The sequence below is a fragment of the Furipterus horrens genome, unplaced genomic scaffold (genome assembly GCF_987537825.1).
Source record: "Furipterus horrens unplaced genomic scaffold, mFurHor1.1.pri manual_scaffold_2, whole genome shotgun sequence".
NCBI lineage: Eukaryota > Metazoa > Chordata > Mammalia > Chiroptera > Furipteridae > Furipterus > Furipterus horrens.
Genome location: NW_028327172.1, coordinates 86,739,586 through 86,759,247, shown reverse-complemented (window position 1 = coordinate 86,759,247; position 19,662 = coordinate 86,739,586). Strand labels below are relative to the sequence as shown.

The following is a 19,662-nucleotide window of genomic DNA, read 5'->3' as shown; positions in this document are numbered from 1 at the left end:
TATACATTTTAAAAAGTCAGGAGGGATACCAGGGGAGTGTTCCCAGCTCCTCACCAGACCACGAAGCTCATTGTCCCAGCACCGGGGAAAATCAAGCCTCATTGCTTTAGACTGTGCAAACCAGTGGGGGTTGGGACGGAGGCAGAAATTGCCAGTCTCTCAGCAGAGTCTGCTTGTTTGAAGGGCCCCCATGGATCTAGAACATCCACAGACCCACCCACGCTGGGAACGATGACCAGGGCAGCAGCTAGACAGGCGCCAATATGGTGTGGAAGTGGGAGAAGTGCCTCAAAAGGGGGCGAGTGCTGGGCAAGTGGCATTGTTTCTTCTCAGACCCCTCCCCCGCATACAGCGCCACAACGTGGTGAAACAGATCACCCATTACTGATGAATCCCTAAGGCTCCGCCCCTTACAACATAGTAGGAGAGACAGCTCTCCCTGGGACATGGAAGCAAACAAACACAGACTTCCAGCCAAGATGGAGGCCTAGACTGACAAGCTCTGTCTCTGTCCACAACTAAGAAGGAATACAACTACCGCAAAACCAGAAATAACCAGAAGTTCCAGAAAATAAATGGAAGTCCAACTTATGAAGTTACAAATAAGTGGTGCTCATCTGGACAGGAGGGGCCAAGCCTGGGCAGAGAGGTCAAGCTGTGCTGTTCTAGGTAGCAGCAGTGATGGAGGCAGGACAGTGGTAAGCACAGACACCCATATGTAGGGGGAGGTAAGAAGCGCCTGGGGAGCACCCCCTGCTGCAGACCAGATCCGTCAGCTTGGAATTCCAAAGCCAGGGAAGGCAGACCTCCATTGCCTTGGACTGTGAGGCCTGGAGGGTGTCGGGATGGAGGAAGAGACTCCCAGTCTCTCAGCAAAGAGTGAACAACAGAAATCCATCTTGGACTCCCACCCCTGCAGAAAATGCCACAGCATGGTGAGACAGGCTGCCCAGTTGTGACGAGTGCATGGGGCTCCGCCCCCTAGAGTGTAGGAGGTGTGACAGCCCTGCTCAGGAAGCAAAGGTAAACACAAAACCGTCAGGATGGCACAGATTATTATAGAGATCCCGGTGATGCAGCTGACCAGACAGCAAATATCTAATCTAATGGCTCAGCAGATAGGAAATCTTTGTGAGGCTCAGTTCAGAGCTTTGGTTATAAAAATGCGTACAGACCTAACAGTAGATCTTAAACAAGATGGGGAAGGGATGAAGGCTAGTCCTGCTGAAATGAACAAAAACACATATGAAACTAGTGGTGAGGGAAAGAAAACCGGGAATCAACAAATCGGGACATAAGGAAGGAACAAACAGTCAACCAGTGCAGAAAGAGGAAATGAGAAGTGAGTAAAATGAGGAGAGGCTCAGAAACTTATTGGACAGCTATAAGTGGGCCAACATCCAAATCATAGGGCTGCCAGAGGTGAAGAAGAACTAGAAATTGAAAAATTATGTGAAAAAGTAATGAAGCAAAACTTACCGAACTTGGGGAAGAAAATAGACTTACAGGTGCAGGAAGCACACAGAGTTCCCAAAAAACTGGACCCAGGGAGAACCACACCAAGACACATTATAATGAAAATGTCAAAAATTAAGCATAAAGAGAGAATCTTAAAAGCAACAAGAGAGAAGAAGAGAATTATGTACAAAGGCATCCCAATAAGACTCTCAGCTGATTTCTCAAAAGAAAGTCTGCAGGCAAGAAGGGACTGGAAAGAAATATTCAAAGTAATGAAAAGCAAAAACCTACAACCAAGATTACTCTATCCAGCGAAGCTGTCATTCTGAATAGAAGGGCAGAGAAAGTGCTTCCAGGACAAAGTAAAACTGAAGGAGTTCATCAGATCCAAACCACTGTTATATGAAATGTTAAAGGGACTTGTTTAGGAGGAGGATCAAAACTATGAACATTAAAATGAAAACTGTATCACAACAACCAACAACAGAAGCTAGGGAATTGAACAAAGGCAGACTAAGTAGGCAACAAGAGTGGGAAAAGAATTATAGGTATGGGGAACATTTTGGGGGGAGGTCAGTGGGGAGGAGGAAGGGGGAAAAGGGAGGGAGATGGTACAGGAATTAAGAAGCATAGTAGGAGGGAGTGGAATAGACAGGAAGAGGTTGAGAAGAACTATATGCACAACCAATGGGCATGAACTAAGGATGGGACTACTGGAGGGAGGGGGGTCACTGGGTGGAGGGGAACAAAGGGAAAAGAAATTGGGACAACTGTAATAGCATAAACAAGAAATCATATTAAAAAAATAAATAAGTAGCAAACTCTTCTAGACCTCCTTACTCTGGTCTACTTCCCCCTGAAAAACACTCACCTTCTAATATACTAGATAATTTTCCAATTTATTACAGTTGCTTGCTTTCCAGATTAGAATGTAAACTTCATGAAGGCAGGGATCTTTATCTGTTTTGTTTAATGAGACAGTCCCAGGCTTGGACTTAGGAGCTCAATAAATATGTGTTTATCGCTAAGTAAGTGCTTTATGTGTGTTTTCTTATTTAATATCTGCAACAGACTTGTAAGGTAGGTACTTATATTATCCATATATTACAGATAAGGAAACTGAGCCCCAGAGAGATTAAGCAACTTTTTCAAGGCCCCTTAACTAAATAATGATGGAGCTGATGTTAGAACCTAGTATAACTTTAGAGATGATGCTAAGGTCAATTGTACTTTGCTGTTTCATCCACCCAACTTTTTATCATTCATCTGTCCACCTCCACTCCTTTGCCCTCTCTCTTGTGCCTGCATGCAAAATCTACTTCTCCCAGGTACCATGAAAGGCTTGTGGATCAAGAGAAGGACTGACCCATAACTGAAGGCTCTTTGTTTTTAAGGGGTGCACAGTACAACATGGCAGGACTCCAAGGGTCTACATCAGATTTGTACAAGTGTTGGTACTAGGCATGATTAAGCTGGAAAATTTGGGATTATTTTCTCTGCGATCTGGCTTCTGGCAATATTAATCTATTTTTATCTTGTCTGTGGTTCCATAGTATCCACAAACTCTGTGCAAAAGTCTCTGCATAGGAAGGCAGAAGTCTCATTCAAATGTTTTATTTGGTGTCTGACATATTGTTGGTCCCCTGAAAACTCTTGGTAGAAATAATAGGAGGTGAGGGATGCTTGAAGTAGGAGATTATCATTATGTTGCTGCTTTAGTTGAAGACAGCTCTGGTTAAAAATCACAAGGGGGGAAAATAATTAAATTGTTCTTCTATTTATGTGCAATCCCAAAAGCTAAGTTAGTTTTTTAGTCTTGATTAATGAAGTGTCCATAAAAAAGGAGAATTGAGCCTGGTTTCTTTGTATGAGATACAAGTTTTTGACTTTCTTTCCTACTAGTGAAATGTCAACATAATTTCATTTGTTATTATTTCTAGAAATAATAGTTAACATTTATTAACTATTATTCATAGTTAATAATAGCATTGTTAAGGATCAACACAGTACCAGACCTGTTCTAAATGCCTTACATATATTATTTTTAAAAATAATTTATTTATTTATTCACAACATGTACCACAGGTAGGTAATATTAGTTCTATTTCACATAGAAGGAAATTAACTTGGAGAGATTAATAAAGTAACATGTTCAGGCTAGCCCAGTGCCTGGGTTATTGTGGATGCTCAAACAACATTAGTCCTCTTCTTGGCTACTCTTTCTTAGTAGTACAGTATGGTTGTATATGCCTTGAACTTTCCTAGACACACCTGGAGTCCATTAGTATTTGCTGCCTATACTGTACTGCCTTTTGGGTTAGTGAGTTTTATAAGCTGACAACCAGCTGTGCCAAGCAGTTCTTCCTTTCATTTGTTTTAAACTACCCATTTTAGGCTTCAAAGGGTGCCTCTGTCGATCCAGTGTTCCAGAATTGATGAGTACATTCAAGTTCATCTTTGATAGTGTTTAATCTTGCAGTCATTTATTGTTCACCTGCTATGTACCAGGCATTGTGTTACTCTCCGTGGATACGAAGAAGAAATCTCTGACCTTAAGAAACTCTCACTTAAAAGACATTGGTTGCTGGACTGTATAATATAATTGTGAGAAAATGGACTTTGGAACCAAGAGAGCATGGTTGAACACACATTGTACACTGCACAACTTCAGGTGGTACCATCCACATTGCATACAAGTATACACTGCGGAGGTTTGTAGTGTACAACCTGCTTGTCGGCATGTGGTGACCTTGTAGCTGGCGGGGTGTATGGTGGATCACAAGCAGCTTAATGTTGTCTTTAAATTCTGTTTCTTTATCTGTAATATGGTAATCTTACTACTTTTCTTAGAGAGTGGACTTGAGGATTAAATGGGATCATACATGCAGAAGGAAGATTACAGTGCTTGCCACATAGAGGCTGCTGATTAAGTAGGAGCCTCTATCACCTTGTCTTTCCAGAGTTAAGAATGTCCTTTACTGTAGAGTGAACTCAAATGGGTCTGATCTTATCTGGGAGGGTTCAAACCTAAAGTCTTACCTTATTCAGACCTTGGCACTAATCAATAGAAATAGTGTTCTCAACTGCTACTGAAAGGTTAGAGATCTCATTTGAATTCCTAACAGTGAAGTGGCTGCACAGAATCCTCCCCATCTCTTTCCAGCAGAGCTTAAATAAAATAATGCAAATTGCTATTGTTGCTTAATAAGTCTTTGACATGTGTTGTTTGAACTCTCTCCTTAGATTTGGGTGATTCACGCAACTTTGGTAACTCTTATTAAGGTAGAGACTCAAAGACTTGCATCATCAACCTACCTTGGCACTGAAAACTGGCTGGTGCCTGGGATTGGGCCAATCACACTTGTCCATAGGCACTTGCTAGATAGTAAACAATGAGTGGAGGTGACCAGGCAGAGGGGAATCAGTTTTCAGGCTAATGGAATGGTGTTTGGTTCTCTGAGGGTAGTAGTTTCAGAACTCCTGGCTTTCAGTGCTGACATCATAGGAGGCAAGTCTATGGTGTGTTTTCACTGACCATCCACAATGAGGTTAGTCCATTGGTCCTGACTGCTTGGCTTTGGACACTAGATCTGAGTTTCTGGGAGCTATGCAGATTTTTTTTTTAATTCATTATATATTTTTGGGGTATATTGATTATGTTGTTACAGTAGTCTCAATTTTTTTCCACTTTGCTTCCCTATGCCCAGTACCCTCCTTCCCTCCAGCATTCCACATCTCTTAGTTCATGTCCATGGGTCATGCATATAAGTTCTTTGGCTTCACCCTTTCCTATATTATTCTTTTTTTTTATTTTTATTTATTTATTTTTTTAATTTTGGTTTTTCAATTAGAGTTGTCCCCTTTTCCCCTAATTTCTCTCCCCCACCCAACCCACCCCCTCTCCCGTAATCATATCCCTCCCCGTTGTCCATGTCCACCATTTCCTATATTATTCTTGACATCCCCCTGTCTATTTTGTACCAACTGATTATGCTTCTTAATCTCTACACCATTTCCCCATTTCTACCCCTCCCTTTCCCAGCTGATAACCCTCCAAACAATCCCCATACCTATGATTCTGTTCCTATTCTGGTTTGCTTAGTTGGATTTCATTTTTATTTTTTAGATTCAGTTGTTTGTAGTTGTGTTTGTTGTCATTTTAATGTTCATAATTTTGATCTTCTTTTTCTTAAGTAAGTCCCTTTGACATTTCATATAATAATAGTTTGGTGATGATGAATTTGTTTAGCTTTGCTTTGTCTGGGAGGCACTTTACCTGCCCTTCCATTATAAATGATAGCTTTGCTGAACAGAGTAATGTTGATTGTAAGTCCTTACTTTTCATCACCTTGAATACTTCTTGCCAGCCCCTTCTTGTCTGCAACGTTTCTTTTGAGAAATCAGCTGATAGTCTTATAGGCACCCCTTTATTGGTAACTCTCTGCTTTTCTCTTGCTGCTTTTAAGATTCTCTCTTTATCTTTAACCTTTGGCATTTTAATTATGATGTGTCTGGGTGTGGTCCTTTTTGGGTCTAGCTTGTTTGGGACTCTCTGTGCTTCCTGGGCTTGTACGTCTATTTTCTTCGCCAAATTTGGGGAGTTTTTCTTTATTATTTTCTCACATTAAGTTCTCAATTTCTTGCTCTTCCTCTTCTCCTTCTGGCACCCCTATGGTTTGGATATTGGCATTTTTAAAGTTGTCCCAGAGGTTCCTAAGCCTCTCCTCATGTTTTTCAATTCTTGTTTTTTCATTCTGTACTGGTTGACTATTTATTTCTTCCTTATGTTTCAAATCATTAATATGAATCCGGCTTTCCTTCCTTCATCATTGGTTTTGTGTGGATTTTCCTTCGTTTCATTTAGCATAGCCTTCACTTCTTCCCTTATGTGTTTGTCATACTTAAACATATCTCTCAAGCCTGTGAGCATCTTTATCACCAGTGTTTTGAACTCCATGTCTGTTAGGTTGGCTATCTCTCGTCACTTAATTCTCCCACTGGAACCTTGACCCGTTCCCTCGTTTGGGCCATACTTCTCTGTCTCCTCATCTTGACAGGTTCTTGTGTTTGTTTGCCTCTGTGTCTTAGGTGGAGCTATCACACCTGTTACATTGTAAGGGGCAGAGCCTTAGGTATTCCTCAGTATAGGAAGACCCGTTTCAGCACATTGTGGCGCTGTGTGTGTGGGAGGGGTCTGAGAGGGAACAATGCTGCTTGATCAGCATGCGCCCCTTTTCCAGGCACTTCTCACACTTCCATGTGGACCTGGCGCTCCTCTAGCTGTTGCCCTGGCTGTCATTTCCAGAGTGGGTGGGTCTGCGGATATTCTAGGACCGTGGGGCTCTTAAACAAGTGGACTCTGCTGAGAGACTGGCAGTTTCTGCCTCTACCCCAACCCCCACTGGTTTGTACAGTCAGAAGCAATGAGGCTTTATTTTCCCTGGCACTGGGACCATGAGCTGCACAGCGCTCCCCAGGTGTCCCTCCTGACTTTTTAAAACATGTGATTGAGCTTTCGGCTGGCCTGCCTCTGCTGCCACTGCTGCTGCCACCACACCGAGTCCTCTCTGCCCTGGCTCCGCTCCTCCTATCTGTCTGAATGAGTAGTTCTTCTTTATATCTTTGTTTGTTGGACGTTCATGCAGCTCGATTTTCTGGAACTTCTGGTTGTCTCTAGTTTTGAGGTAGTTGTATTCCTTCTTAGTTGTGGAGGAAGACCCAGTGATGTGAGAGAGAAACATCAATCAGTTGCCTCCTGTATATATGCCCTGTGCCCCGACCAGGGATCAAACCAGCAACCTAGCTATGCTCTTTCACTGTGGATCAGACTCTCAGCCTTCTGGTGCACAGGAGAATGCTAAAACCAACAGAGCAATCCAACTAGGGCAGAAACTGAACTTTTAATATACTCTGGGTTGATTCTAAAGAAAACTATAACTTGGGAACTTGATATAATAAAAATATACATATTTGGTTTTGTCCTCAATTCCTGGCACAGAGCTTCAAAACCCTTGAAATTTCCTGATAGGAGTGTCTATTCATAACCTATTGCTTTTGATCATGCTGAGTTTATGGCAGTGATAGATAGTTTATGCCAGATAGTTTCAAGGGATGGGCTGGCCATTTAGAAACCAAAAATGGGATTAGAGAATTAGAACTTTCAGTTCCCTTCCCCAACCTCTGGGGAAGGGGAGGGACTGGATGGAGGTGGAGTTCAATCACATGGACATTGACTTAATCAACCATGCCTACACAATGACCCTCATCTGAAACTCAGTGGGGCTTCCTGGTTGATGAGTTTATCAATGTGTTGGGAGGGTGACTGGACCTGATTCCATAAGCAGAGATCATGGAAGCTCTGAGACCACTTGTAGCCTTTATAATAAAACTGCAAGTATAGCACTTTCAGTGAGTTCTGTGCGTTCTAGAAAATTATAGAACCCAAAGGGAAGTTGTGGGTACCCCCTGTTTTGTAGGCAAGTCAGACAAAGTGCAGGCATGATAGGGATCCCACATGTGGCTGGCATCTGGGATAAGGGCAGTCTTGTTGGGGATCTTGGCCCTTAACTTGTAAAATCTGATGTTAACTCCAAGTAGTGTCAGAACTTAATAGAATTGCAGGATATTCAGGTGCTGTCAGAGAATTGGCGTCAGAAGCAGAGACCATAGTCCTATATAGCCACACAATAATCTTGTAAGTTATAATCATCATCCCCATTTTACAGCAGGGAAACTGATACACAGAGAGTAAGTGAGATAACCACAGGCACAGAGCCATTTGGGAGCAAAGCAGCAGTATGAAATTGGGTCCTTGGTCCCAGGTCAGGCCTCTTCCTTCCAGAGCACAGCTGCTGCTTCATGGTCCAACATGCCCCCAAGTCAGTGGTAAAATCACAAAGCTTGGAGGGTACTAGTATTTGCCTTGGGTAGGGTGGGGTGGGGGGGTCACTAATTCAGCTCAACAGGGCCAACAGCCAGGGAGGTAATGAAAAAGAGCTGAGGTTCTCATCTCTTTGAAAATATGAATTATACCTCTGACTGTGTGTGTTTTGTGTAATTCTTGAAGATTTGTAATTGTGACAGCCTAAGAAAATTACAGGTGACTAGAAGCAATTTTATGATAATAAAAAAAATAATAAAATAAAATAAAATAAAAAGAGTAAATAGCACTGCAGCTCCCTCTAATTTCCCAGCATCTTTAGCATATAAATGCCTCCCATTATTTCCCCCACAGACAATTAATGAATCTGCAATTGCCAGACCCGATGCTCACTTCTCTTTAATTCTCTGTCTGCTGCAGCTTCAGCTCGAGGGAAGCCCCTTCTAACTACAGCGCTAGGCTAGCATCCTCACAGGGCCAGCCAAACTGCAGAAGTAGCCACAGGAAAGGCAACTTTCCTCCCTCACCCGCCCAGAGCTAGCTTCTCCAGTGAAGTTTCTCCAGGAGTCCTGCTGATCTGAGCAACCACAAATTGACCTTCTCTCTGGATGTCTCCTTACTTCATGCCTGGTGTTAATATGTGCCTTACAGAGCTGCAAACTCCACAAGTCTCTGTTATGCAGGTTAATTCAGAGCACAGCCAAGCTCTGATCAAATGACCTTTACCCACTTTCCTGCTAATTTTGATGGGCAGCTCCATTTTCCTTCTCCCTCCTGATCCCCTCCTTGTTCTAAATTGGAAACCTATCAGTTTTCTAGGAAAATGGAAAATAAAGACATACAGCACAAGCAACACACACTCACATACACACAAATATTAACATACATTTGTTGAGATAGGGGCTCGACTTTTTTATTCTAGATGTCCAGATCTTAAAAGACTGCTGTAGCTGGATCCTAGTTGATACCAGAAGAAAATAAAGGTTCTGAGAGAGAATCCCTTCTCCACAATTTTATTTATAGTTTGTCAGTGGAGTGCAATAAAATAATAAATGGGGAAAATAATAACAAAAAAGGTAGCATGTACCAAGTGCTTCTTACCCATAACTTTCCAAGAATTGTCTCATTTAATTTTCTCAATGCCTCTACTAAGTAAGAACTACATTACCCTCATCTTATAGAAAAAGAAACTGAGGCTTCAAGAGATCATGGAAAAGAGATTAAGGAAACACATACAGAAAGAGGCAGGGTAAGCATTTGAACCTAGGGTTCGAGTGTGGCTAGGGTAGGATGGAGAACAAGGACACTGGAGGAAGAAGTCAAAGATCTAAAAGGCCACAACACTGGAAACATCATGGATATTGAAACTGCCAAAAATTTTGAGAGAAATTGTATCAAGAGAGTGACAATGAGCCAGGAGTTGAAATCTTGAAGGAATGAGAGCAAGTCACCACAAATACTGATGACATGAGCTCCAAAGTAGGGGATTCTTAGAGAGGAGACCAAGAATAGTATGAAAGCAACAAAGAGAAGTAAATAAGGGTTCCCCGGCCACCTCCAGGCCCAGTGGTGTAATGAGAAGAAAATAGCCACCAATTAAAAGAGCTCCCAGAAAAGGCTGTCCTTAGGGTAAAACTAGAGACTATTCAGAGAAGAGGTGGAGGAAGTGGGGCTTTGCTGATGGTTGACCATGGGTTCCAGAGAGCAAAAGCAAGGATTGAGGAGGTACAGACATAAGTCAGAAAAGGACATTTTAAAGCACTGGAGGGAAGAGGCCTGACCTGGGACCAAGGACCCAATTTCATACTGCTGCTTTGCTCCCAAATGGCTCTGTGCCTGTGGTTATCTCACTTACTCTCTGTGTATCAGTTTCCCTGCTGTAAAATGGGGATGATGATTATAACTTACAAGATTATTGTGTGGCTATATAGGACTATGGTCTCTGCTTCTGATGCCAATTCTCTGACAGCACCTGAATATCCTGCAATTCTATTAAGTTCTGACACTACTTGGAGTTAACATCAGATTTTACAAGTTAAGGGCCAAGATCCCCAACAAGACTGCCCTTATCCCAGATGCCAGCCACATGTGGGATCCCTATCATGCCTGCACTTTGTCTGACTTGCCTACAAAACAGGGGGTACCCACAACTTCCCTTTGGGTTCTATAATTTTCTAGAACGCACAGAACTCACTGAAAGTGCTATACTTGCAGTTTTATTATAAAGGCTACAAGTGGTCTCAGAGCTTCCATGATCTCTGCTTATGGAATCAGGTCCAGTCACCCTCCCAACACATTGATAAACTCATCAACCAGGAAGCCCCACTGAGTTTCAGATGAGGGTCATTGTGTAGGCATGGTTGATTAAGTCAATGTCCATGTGATTGAACTCCACCTCCATCCAGTCCCTCCCCTTCCCCAGAGGTTGGGGAAGGGAACTGAAAGTTCTAATTCTCTAATCCCATTTTTGGTTTCTAAATGGCCAGCCCATCCCTTGAAACTATCTGGCATAAACTATCTATCACTGCCATAAACTCAGCATGATCAAAAGCAATAGGTTATGAATAGACACTCCTATCAGGAAATTTCAAGGGTTTTGAAGCTCTGTGCCAGGAATTGAGGACAAAACCAAATATGTATATTTTTATTATATCAAGTTCCCAAGTTATAGTTTTCTTTAGAATCAACCCAGAGTATATTAAAAGTTCAGTTTCTGCCCTAGTTGGATTGCTCTGTTGGTTTTAGCATTCTCCTGTGCACCAGAAGGCTGAGAGTCTGATCCACAGTGAAAGAGCATAGCTAGGTTGCTGGTTTGATCCCTGGTCGGGGCACAGGGCATATATACAGGAGGCAACTGATTGATGTTTCTCTCTCACATGGATGTTTCTCCCTCTCTCTCAGTCTCTTTCTCTCTCTTTCACCTCTCTCTAAAATTAATAAACATATCCTTTGGTGAAGATTAAAAAATAAAAATTCAACTTTTAGGGACCTGGCTCTGAAGGTCTAGGCTGAGACCTACACATCTGCATTTGTACCATACTCCATGGTTATACTGATGTTGGTGGTCTGTGGATCACACTTGGAGAAATGTGAATGTAATAGAATGTACAGTAACATGCATGAAATTGCTCTGGAAACTGTGACGTTCATCACAAACCTTAGGCATTATCATGAGGAATGTCTCCTCTGAAGAGATCTGATTGTTGGGTATGTTTTAAGTGTAACTGTAATTAAATACCAGAGCTGAAGAAAGCATAGGAACCTTAGGGAGTCTAGTTTCCTGGAGTTCTTAGAAGGGTTTTTAGAAGTTGGGCAAAGTTGGAAGACGAGGTCACAAATGGGGTGTTCAAAGCCTATTGAAATTAGAGTCAGCCCACGTGCAGTACTCTCCTACTGATTCCTACATTCACCCTCCTTTCCTCCCCTGCCGATTCCTCCTTGTTCATCAGAATACTGGGCAAGTCCTACTTACTGCTTTACCCTAAAACTCCTAGGCTGACTATGAAGAGTGCACCCTGGGTCCTCCACAAATCTGTGACCTCAGCTGTGACCCCAAAACTCTTGTTAGCTTCTAATTTAGTCTCTCAAACTGTAGTCTTGGGACATCTCCCAAAAAACCAACTGGAGAGTGATCCTGATCAGTATCTTTACAGGGTGGGCCATGAGATTGTCATTTTAAACAAGTTCCCAAGGACCCTAATTCACTCTCCCTTAGTGGGTGGCCTGGTCTCTAACCTGCTAGGAGTCTAATGCAGACAGACAAAGGTCAGTTTTTCATCTGGCAGGTGGGAGACGCTCAATGGATATTTATGGAGCCAATGTGAATATCCATAAATAAATTTAGTTTTCCTTCTTTTGTGTCTTCGTCTTTCCACTCTCTGCTCAATGTTCCGACCAAGGCACCAGTAACTTCTCTCTAACTTCCAGTCTTCTGAAACCCCTAGATTCCTATGTTCCTGGACCTAAACACTTGCTGCATCCTCTTGCTTCCTCATCCTTATCCTGTTCTTTTCCCAACATCACTGCTCTCCACTCAATCTGTTCATGTCCTTCCAACCACAATGGCACCTGTTCCAGGAAGTCTTCTATTATTCCTGGAACCTCCAGAGTTCACTGCTGGTCTCTTCTCTGCTTTGCTTTGTGGTTACTTATAACAATATATGTGTTAACTTCTGAGGTTATCAGCTCCTTGAAGGCAGCTAACAATATCAATTATAGCATGTCCAATGACAAGGACTTTTTCAATTATTGATGTGATTAATATGACCTTCACATACAATAACTTTAAACTTATTATCGTAGTTTGACTTTGTTATCTCCAATTTAGAGTAGATATAGAAACAGAGGCTTAGAGAGGTAAAGGCCAAAAAACTGACAAATGGAAGAAATGAGATTCAAACCCAGACTGACTCCAAACCCATTTCTTAACACTTCACAACACAGCTTCCAAGGCAAGGAAGAAAACCCACATTTATTGAGCAATTACTATGTACCAGTACTGGCAGGGATCCAAAGCTGAGCGAGACAATCCCATGAAATAACATATATGAGAGTAGCACAGTGTGTGGCATAATAGGTGTTTACTATAAATGCTAACTGAGAAATGGATAGAGCCCATGTCTACTCTGCACCATGCTTGCTCCCCAAGTATGGCTATGTCCTCCAGTGGAGAGTTGTGCAAGGAACCCTGAGGCTAAGATCTCTTTTGGGCTCAGCTGAATGCAGTTCTGATGATCCTGAGCTAGTCTCACAGCCTCTCCAACCTCATTTCCTCACAGTGAAATGAAAAAGCTGGTGACTTTTTTCTAAAGTCTTGCAACTCTAAGAGGTGAGGTGATGTAGGGGTCAATGAATTGTAAACAGCAAATCAAATACAAACAAAAGTGATTATTTTAATACTTTAGATACTTCTTTCATCAAAGGCTTTTTTTTTTTTTTTTTTAAGAAGAATAATTCCCTTCTCAGAGGTCTAGTTTCTGAGGCCAAAGTCTCCAGCTCTTCTCAGAGAACAAACGACCACCACTCCATGATGCATGGGGAGGGAGATACTACTTGGGGATCCCTCTGTCCCTAGGACACTGACTTCTGTGGGATCTGGTCATGCTTGGCAGAGAATTAATTAATGTCTGCAGGGTGAGTTAGCAGAAATAACAATTGCTTTGAGTAAGGGAGAGAGACGGCTCTGAGGTTTGCTCTACACAAAACGGACAAAGAACGGATAGGAATCATCCACTTGGCTTTCTTTCCTAGGCGCACTGGCCTGGTCTTCCTCTGGCCTGGCTGCTGACTGCCAGCTTCTCCCAGGAAGTGAGGCCTGCCTCCTCTCACCCTGTTGTGCCTTATAAGGACCTGTTTTTCTTTTTCTTTTTCTTTTTTTTTCTGTTGTTGTTGCCAATAAGAGGGTCAATATTGATGTAGGCTTTGTGAATATGAATTTGAAGAGGGGTCCAGGATGACCAGGAAGAGGAGGTGATGGCAGAGCTGATGGAGCAGAGTGCATTCCAGTGGTTAGCATGGCTTACCTGCTGAGGTCTGCCACATGCAGGCCCTGCGTTTTCTCATGCAGTCTACATGCCTACCCTTGGAGGAAGGGTGAATTGTCTGGTTCAAGTCACGCAGCTTGTGAGTAGTGGAGCCAGGATTCTAACACCATGCAGATGGGGTGACAAAATGATGTGTCATTATAATATACCTCCTCCTGGACAAATAGAATATGAAGAGGATGGAAAGTATTTAGAGAAGAGGAAGAGGGAACCAAGAACAGTGAGTTTAAGGTGAAGGACTGAGCCCAGTGGTCCTCAGATTTGCCTTGGTTGGCTATGGGAAGCTTCTAATGCTAACATTTGTTGAGGACCTACTATGTGAGTGCCATGGTGCTAAGGAGCATTGTATGTACTATTCCACAGAATCATTACAGTAACTGCACAAGGTACATATTAGTTCTCATAGGAAGATACTGAAGGCTGCAGAGAGTAAACACTTTTCCCAAATTGTGCCACCAGTGAGAACTGCCAGAATTTGAACCCAATCCTGTCCTACACCTAAATTTCTTTCTGGCTCTACCCTCCAGCACTGCCTTCCTCTTTGCAAAACATCACAAAATGCTGATAAGTCTGGTCTTGGCATAAAGCATACTTCTCACTCCAAGGGGAGGAAAAGGAGAAGTGGGAAAGGGAATGGGAGACAGAGTTCTTGTTGAGTACTTCAACAAAAGCTTGACCAGGCACTCCATATGTGTTTAATCTCATTTAATCTGCCACTTGACCAGGCACTCCATATGTGTTTAATCTCATTTAGTTCTCATAACACCCTGGTGGGAAAGACATAATTGCCTACACTTTGTGATGAGTGTTTTGAGGATCAGAAATGGCAATTGATTTGCTGAAGGTCACAGAGCTGATAAGTGGTGGACAAAGGATTCTGATCCAGATAGGCCTGACTTCAAAGCCCAGGCTAATTAAAAATATAATTTTATATTAAATCAAGTAGTATCTCATACTAGATACTGTTAAAAACAAGCTGTAACAGGGGCCAACATTTTAAAATAAAATTCGTAGTTGAAAAATTTATAATTAAGGCAATCATCAATTAACTTATCTTTCTGGGAATAGAGAAAAGTTTGCCATTATTGAATTTTAGCTGCAGAAGACTCTGGAGCCTTGTTTAAGAACCATGGTGTGTGTTCAGTAAAGAGAAAGACAGCAGCTCTAGAAAGCTGACCAAGGCCACAGTCCCAGAAAGAGGACTGTTTAAGAGTATTCTGGGCATGGAGAGCAGGCAGGAAGCACAGCCAAGTTAACTGCTGTCTGGGAAAGTAGTTTTGGCTTCAATCTAGGCCGTACATAGTATCTGCCAAAAAGAATCATATGTTCTCAAAAAACAGAGACAGAGAACAAAAATTCTATCATTTATCTTCCCTGCTCAATGACCTTCAATGGTTTCCCATTGCATCCCAAATAAATCCCATAAGCCTTACCTTGACATTCAAAGCTCAGCATAAACTAGTCCCAATTTACTTTCCCAGTCCTATCTCTCACTTATCATCCCACATTAACTGCATGCTCAATTTGAAAATGGTCCATTTTTTGTTCCAGGAACTCAATTCTGAGTCCTCCTTTCTTCCCTTTTCTCTCCAAATCTACTTAGTAAAATCCTGCTTATTCTTCAGATTCCTTTACTGGCTAATTCTTCCATGAAGTTCCCTCTGATTGCCTACCAAAAAAGCAAACACTTTCTCTCTTTATTTACCATGTGCACATGGCACTGATCACATGGTTCCTTGAATTGAGATTATTATGTACACATCTCACCCTTCCAACTAGGCACAACCTCCTTGTGTCAGAGGCAATACCTCACACTTGTGGGTAAACGAATTAAACAGTAACTAGTGAGCTAAAAGGTTAATATCTTATCTATGATGTCATTGTAGTTAAATACAATGTTTAAATTCAACAATTTAAAAGGACTTAACTTGAACTTGCTTAAAAGTGTGTTAGAGATTGAAACCCTTTGAGAACAATATTCACTAACTCATTCATTTGCGCATTCATTATCTTCAGTTGGCAATAGCACTTTTTTCTTAAAATCTTGTTTGAGAGCTTAGGGTATAAGTCCCCCAGTAAGATTGGGTCTGTTAGGAACCACAAGTGTGGCAGGCCCTAAGCACTGTTAGGACTGCAGGGTATGTGTCTGTAGGAGCTCACACATCCGATTTTCTGAGGCTCTATAGTTGGTAGTCACTGTGCTAGAGCCTTGACTCACATAGTTCCATTTACAGCTGCAGAGAACGGCTTTTTGAGCAAGATTCATGGCTGACCAGGCATCCATTTCTTCCTGTCGTTAGGTTGAGCCAAAGGAGAGAAATTGAAGGATTCTGCTATTAAAAATACTTGGTAACAAGCCAAGTAATTCCTCCTGCTTTCAACTCCTACATTGTACTCCATTCATGACTGGGAGGAATAGAGATTCCCAACCAAGAAAAACCCCTTGCCAGTTTGCGTAGCAGTGCTGGCACCTACTTTGTCTCTTGTAGACTTGTAGTTTGCAAAATTAAGTCAGCAATGTCCCAGCTTAGATCAGTCATTGTCAGTAGAAAGACAACCACACTGACTCTGGCCAGAAGCCAAGTGCTGCTCAGCTCTGTCATTCTTTGCACAAATCCGAACTTACCTGAATGAAAAAAAAAAAAAAAAAATCATTGTTCTTTCCGACTCTCTCTTTTGAAAAGTTGGAGAATGATCTCATCTCATTTTGAGAAGAAACCAAAATGATTTTGCTCAGCTTGCTGCATCCAGATGCATTTGACACTGTGGTCAAGATTGAAGGGCTTTGGGGTCAGTGAAGATTTCAGCCCATCTTTTATTAGCTGTAGATTTTGTTCTGTGGGGGGCCAAGTATCCTACTTTGCTGTGCCTTCGCTTCCTCATCTGTAAAGCAGGACTAATCATTGTACTTCATGGTTGTTGACAGAACCAGATGAGCTAAACATAGTGTCAGACAAAGGAAGCACTCAGTGAGGAGTATCTGTTACTAGAATCACAACTGCCAATTGTGATGTGACGTGATGGCTCAGATGACCTGCTATAACCACATCACCAAATCACCAAAGACATCAACCTCCTTTCTGTACTTCTTCCCCCCACCCAAATATAATAAAATTCAAACCTAAACATGAAGTTTTTAGTATTTCCTTTTAATGTGACCCTATATTGAAAACTCTGATTCCAAAAAACCTCCGCTGCCTTGCGGCATACCTCTTCAGGGGAAAGGCTAAGGGAGTAAACCCCGACAGAAAATCCGGAGCCAGAGTCCCTAAGGCGGTTTGACGTTGTAGTCAACACCGGCAACTCCTGCGGCGCACCTGAAGCCAAGCCGTATTGACTCTGTCTTTCCCTTGGATCCTTCAGCTGCGAAGAGAGGGGGGGTCTGCTGCATGGGCAACAGCAGACCCTCCATATCACCCTGCCCAGGCTCTGTAGCTTCATCGCAAGATGTCGATTCAACACGGGAGGAGACAGATACCGTGTCACTCCCGAGTCGGACTGCACAGCCATTCTCGGCGGTGCAGATAGACTCTTAAGAAGCTACACCATCGTCTCTCGAGACGGACGGCTGCCGACACCGATATTGGGGTATCATATACCTTCTTTATTAGTCATCTCTGTGCAATGAATGTTCCCATAGTTTCCTTCCAGGAGGTGCTGTGCTAAGGTGTGGGAAGTTTGGGGGTGGGAAGATAGTAGAGACACCTCCTTGTCCTCAGAGAGCTTGCAGTCTGGTCAGACTTGAAAGAAAGGTGCCTGGTTTCTATAAAACACCAACAAATGTGAAAACTGCTGAAAGTGAGATGCAAACCCAATGCCCAGGTTCTCAGCACTAAACTATGTCACTGTCCTGCCTTATTTTAATTATGGTTTTCTTTCTCTGCTATCATCAAATGAAAAATACCCATGACATGGGAATTGAGCAACATTGTTACATTGTCATTCTGCAGATTATAGATGTAAAACAAGTTGTTTTCAGGCAAATTTATGAGTTTATGGACAAATTGCCCATTATTGCTTTAAAAAAATTTAAATACTGTCAATGGACTAATTTCCAACCTTCAAAAAAAAGAATACCATCTCAGCCTTAAGAATAGATTTTAATAGATTAATAGATTTTAGTAGATTCTTAAGATTTTAAGAATAAAATCTCGTGGGTCCCAGAGCTGGTTCGGCGCATCGACTGCCCAGAGACCGTGGCCAGGAGCCCCGAAGAACTGAGAAACCATGGCCTACCACAGCTTCCTGGTGGAGCCCATCAGCTGCCATGCCTGGGACAAGGACTGCACACAGATTGCCATCGACCCCAACAACCATGAGGTGCACATCTATGAAAAAGAACGGAGCCAAATGGGTCAAGGTGCATGAGCTCAAAGAGCACAATGGGCAGGTGACAGGCATTGACTGGGCTCCTGAGAGTAACCACATTGTGACCTGAAGCACAGACCGCAACGCTCACGTGTGGACACTGAAGAGCCACACGTGGAAGCCCACGCTTGTCACCTTGCAGATCAACGGGGCTGCTTGCTGTGTGCTCTGGGGCCCCATCGAGAACCAGTTCGCGGTGGGTAGCGGCTCCCGAGTCATCTCCATCTGCTATTTTGAGCAGGAAAGTGACTGGTCGGTGTGCAAGCACATCAAGAAGCCCATTCGCCCCGCCGTCCTCAGCCTGGACTGGCACCCCAGCAACGTGCTCCTGGACGCAGGCTACTGCGGCATGGAGTGCCAGATCTTCTCAGCCTACATAAAGGGGGTGGAGGAGCGACCAGCATCCACCCCATGGCGCTCTAAGATGCCCTTCAGGGAGCTGATGTTCGAGTCCAGCAGTAGCTGTGACTGGGTGCATGGCCTCTGCTTTTCAGCCAGCGGCAGCCGTGTGGCCTGGGTCAGCCACGACAGCATCGTGTGCCTGGCCAATGCCGACAAGAAGATGGCGGTCGCAACTCCGGCCTCTGAAACGCTGCCACTGCTGGCCGTGACCTTCATCACAGAAAACAGTCTGGTGGCTGTGGGCCACAACTGCTTCTCACGACTGCTTTTTACCTGCGATGGCATCTCGGGGACGCTGAGCTTCGGTGGGTGGCTGGAGCTGCCCAAGCAAAGCTCACAGCGTGGGTTGACAGCCCATGAGCCCTTCCAGAACCTGGACAAGAAGGAGAGCTCCGAGGTTGGCGTCGCAGGTGGGGCGCTAAACTCGCTGCATAAGAACAGCATCAGCCAGATCTTGGTACATAGAGGGGTCAAGGCCAAGTGCTCACAATTCTGCACTACTGGCATGGATGGTGGCATGAGCATCTGGGATGGGAAGAACTTGGGATCAGCCTTGAAGGACCTCAAGATCAAATAACCTGTGAGAATGTTGGCCTCATCCCAGCTTCTGGGTAAGGGAACAAGGAAGCTAAAGCTTGCTTTGCTGGGTGTTCCTAAGGTACCAGTTTGGTCCCCACAGGGGAAAAGGAGAGGAGGTGTAGGAAGGCTTTCTTACCTATTTGAAGGAACACATGCCTTTTTCTTAAACAAATACTTTTTATTTATTGTAAAAAATGTCTCCAAAGCATTCTGCTGGTCATGAATTGCTTCAAAAAATAAAAATACTATTGTAGACAAAATAAGTAAATAAAATAAAACCTCAGCTTTAAGGTTTATAAACTTCCTGCCACGTATTTCTCCTCTGAATATGCCTAAGGACACTGTGAAGGTGAGAGAGACCTACTCTCAGGGTAGAGGCGCAGGCAGAGGCTAGGACAGGTCCTGTGTCTCCCTTATGTTCATGCTGACAGG

At 43.1% G+C, this 19,662-nt stretch overlaps 1 pseudogene; it reads left to right on the top strand.

Annotated features, from left to right (window-relative positions):
* Positions 1-18,658: 18,658 nt before the first annotated feature.
* Positions 18,659-19,228, top strand: LOC150018975 (actin-related protein 2/3 complex subunit 1B pseudogene; annotated as a pseudogene).
* The last annotated feature ends 434 nt before the right edge of the window (positions 19,229-19,662 follow it).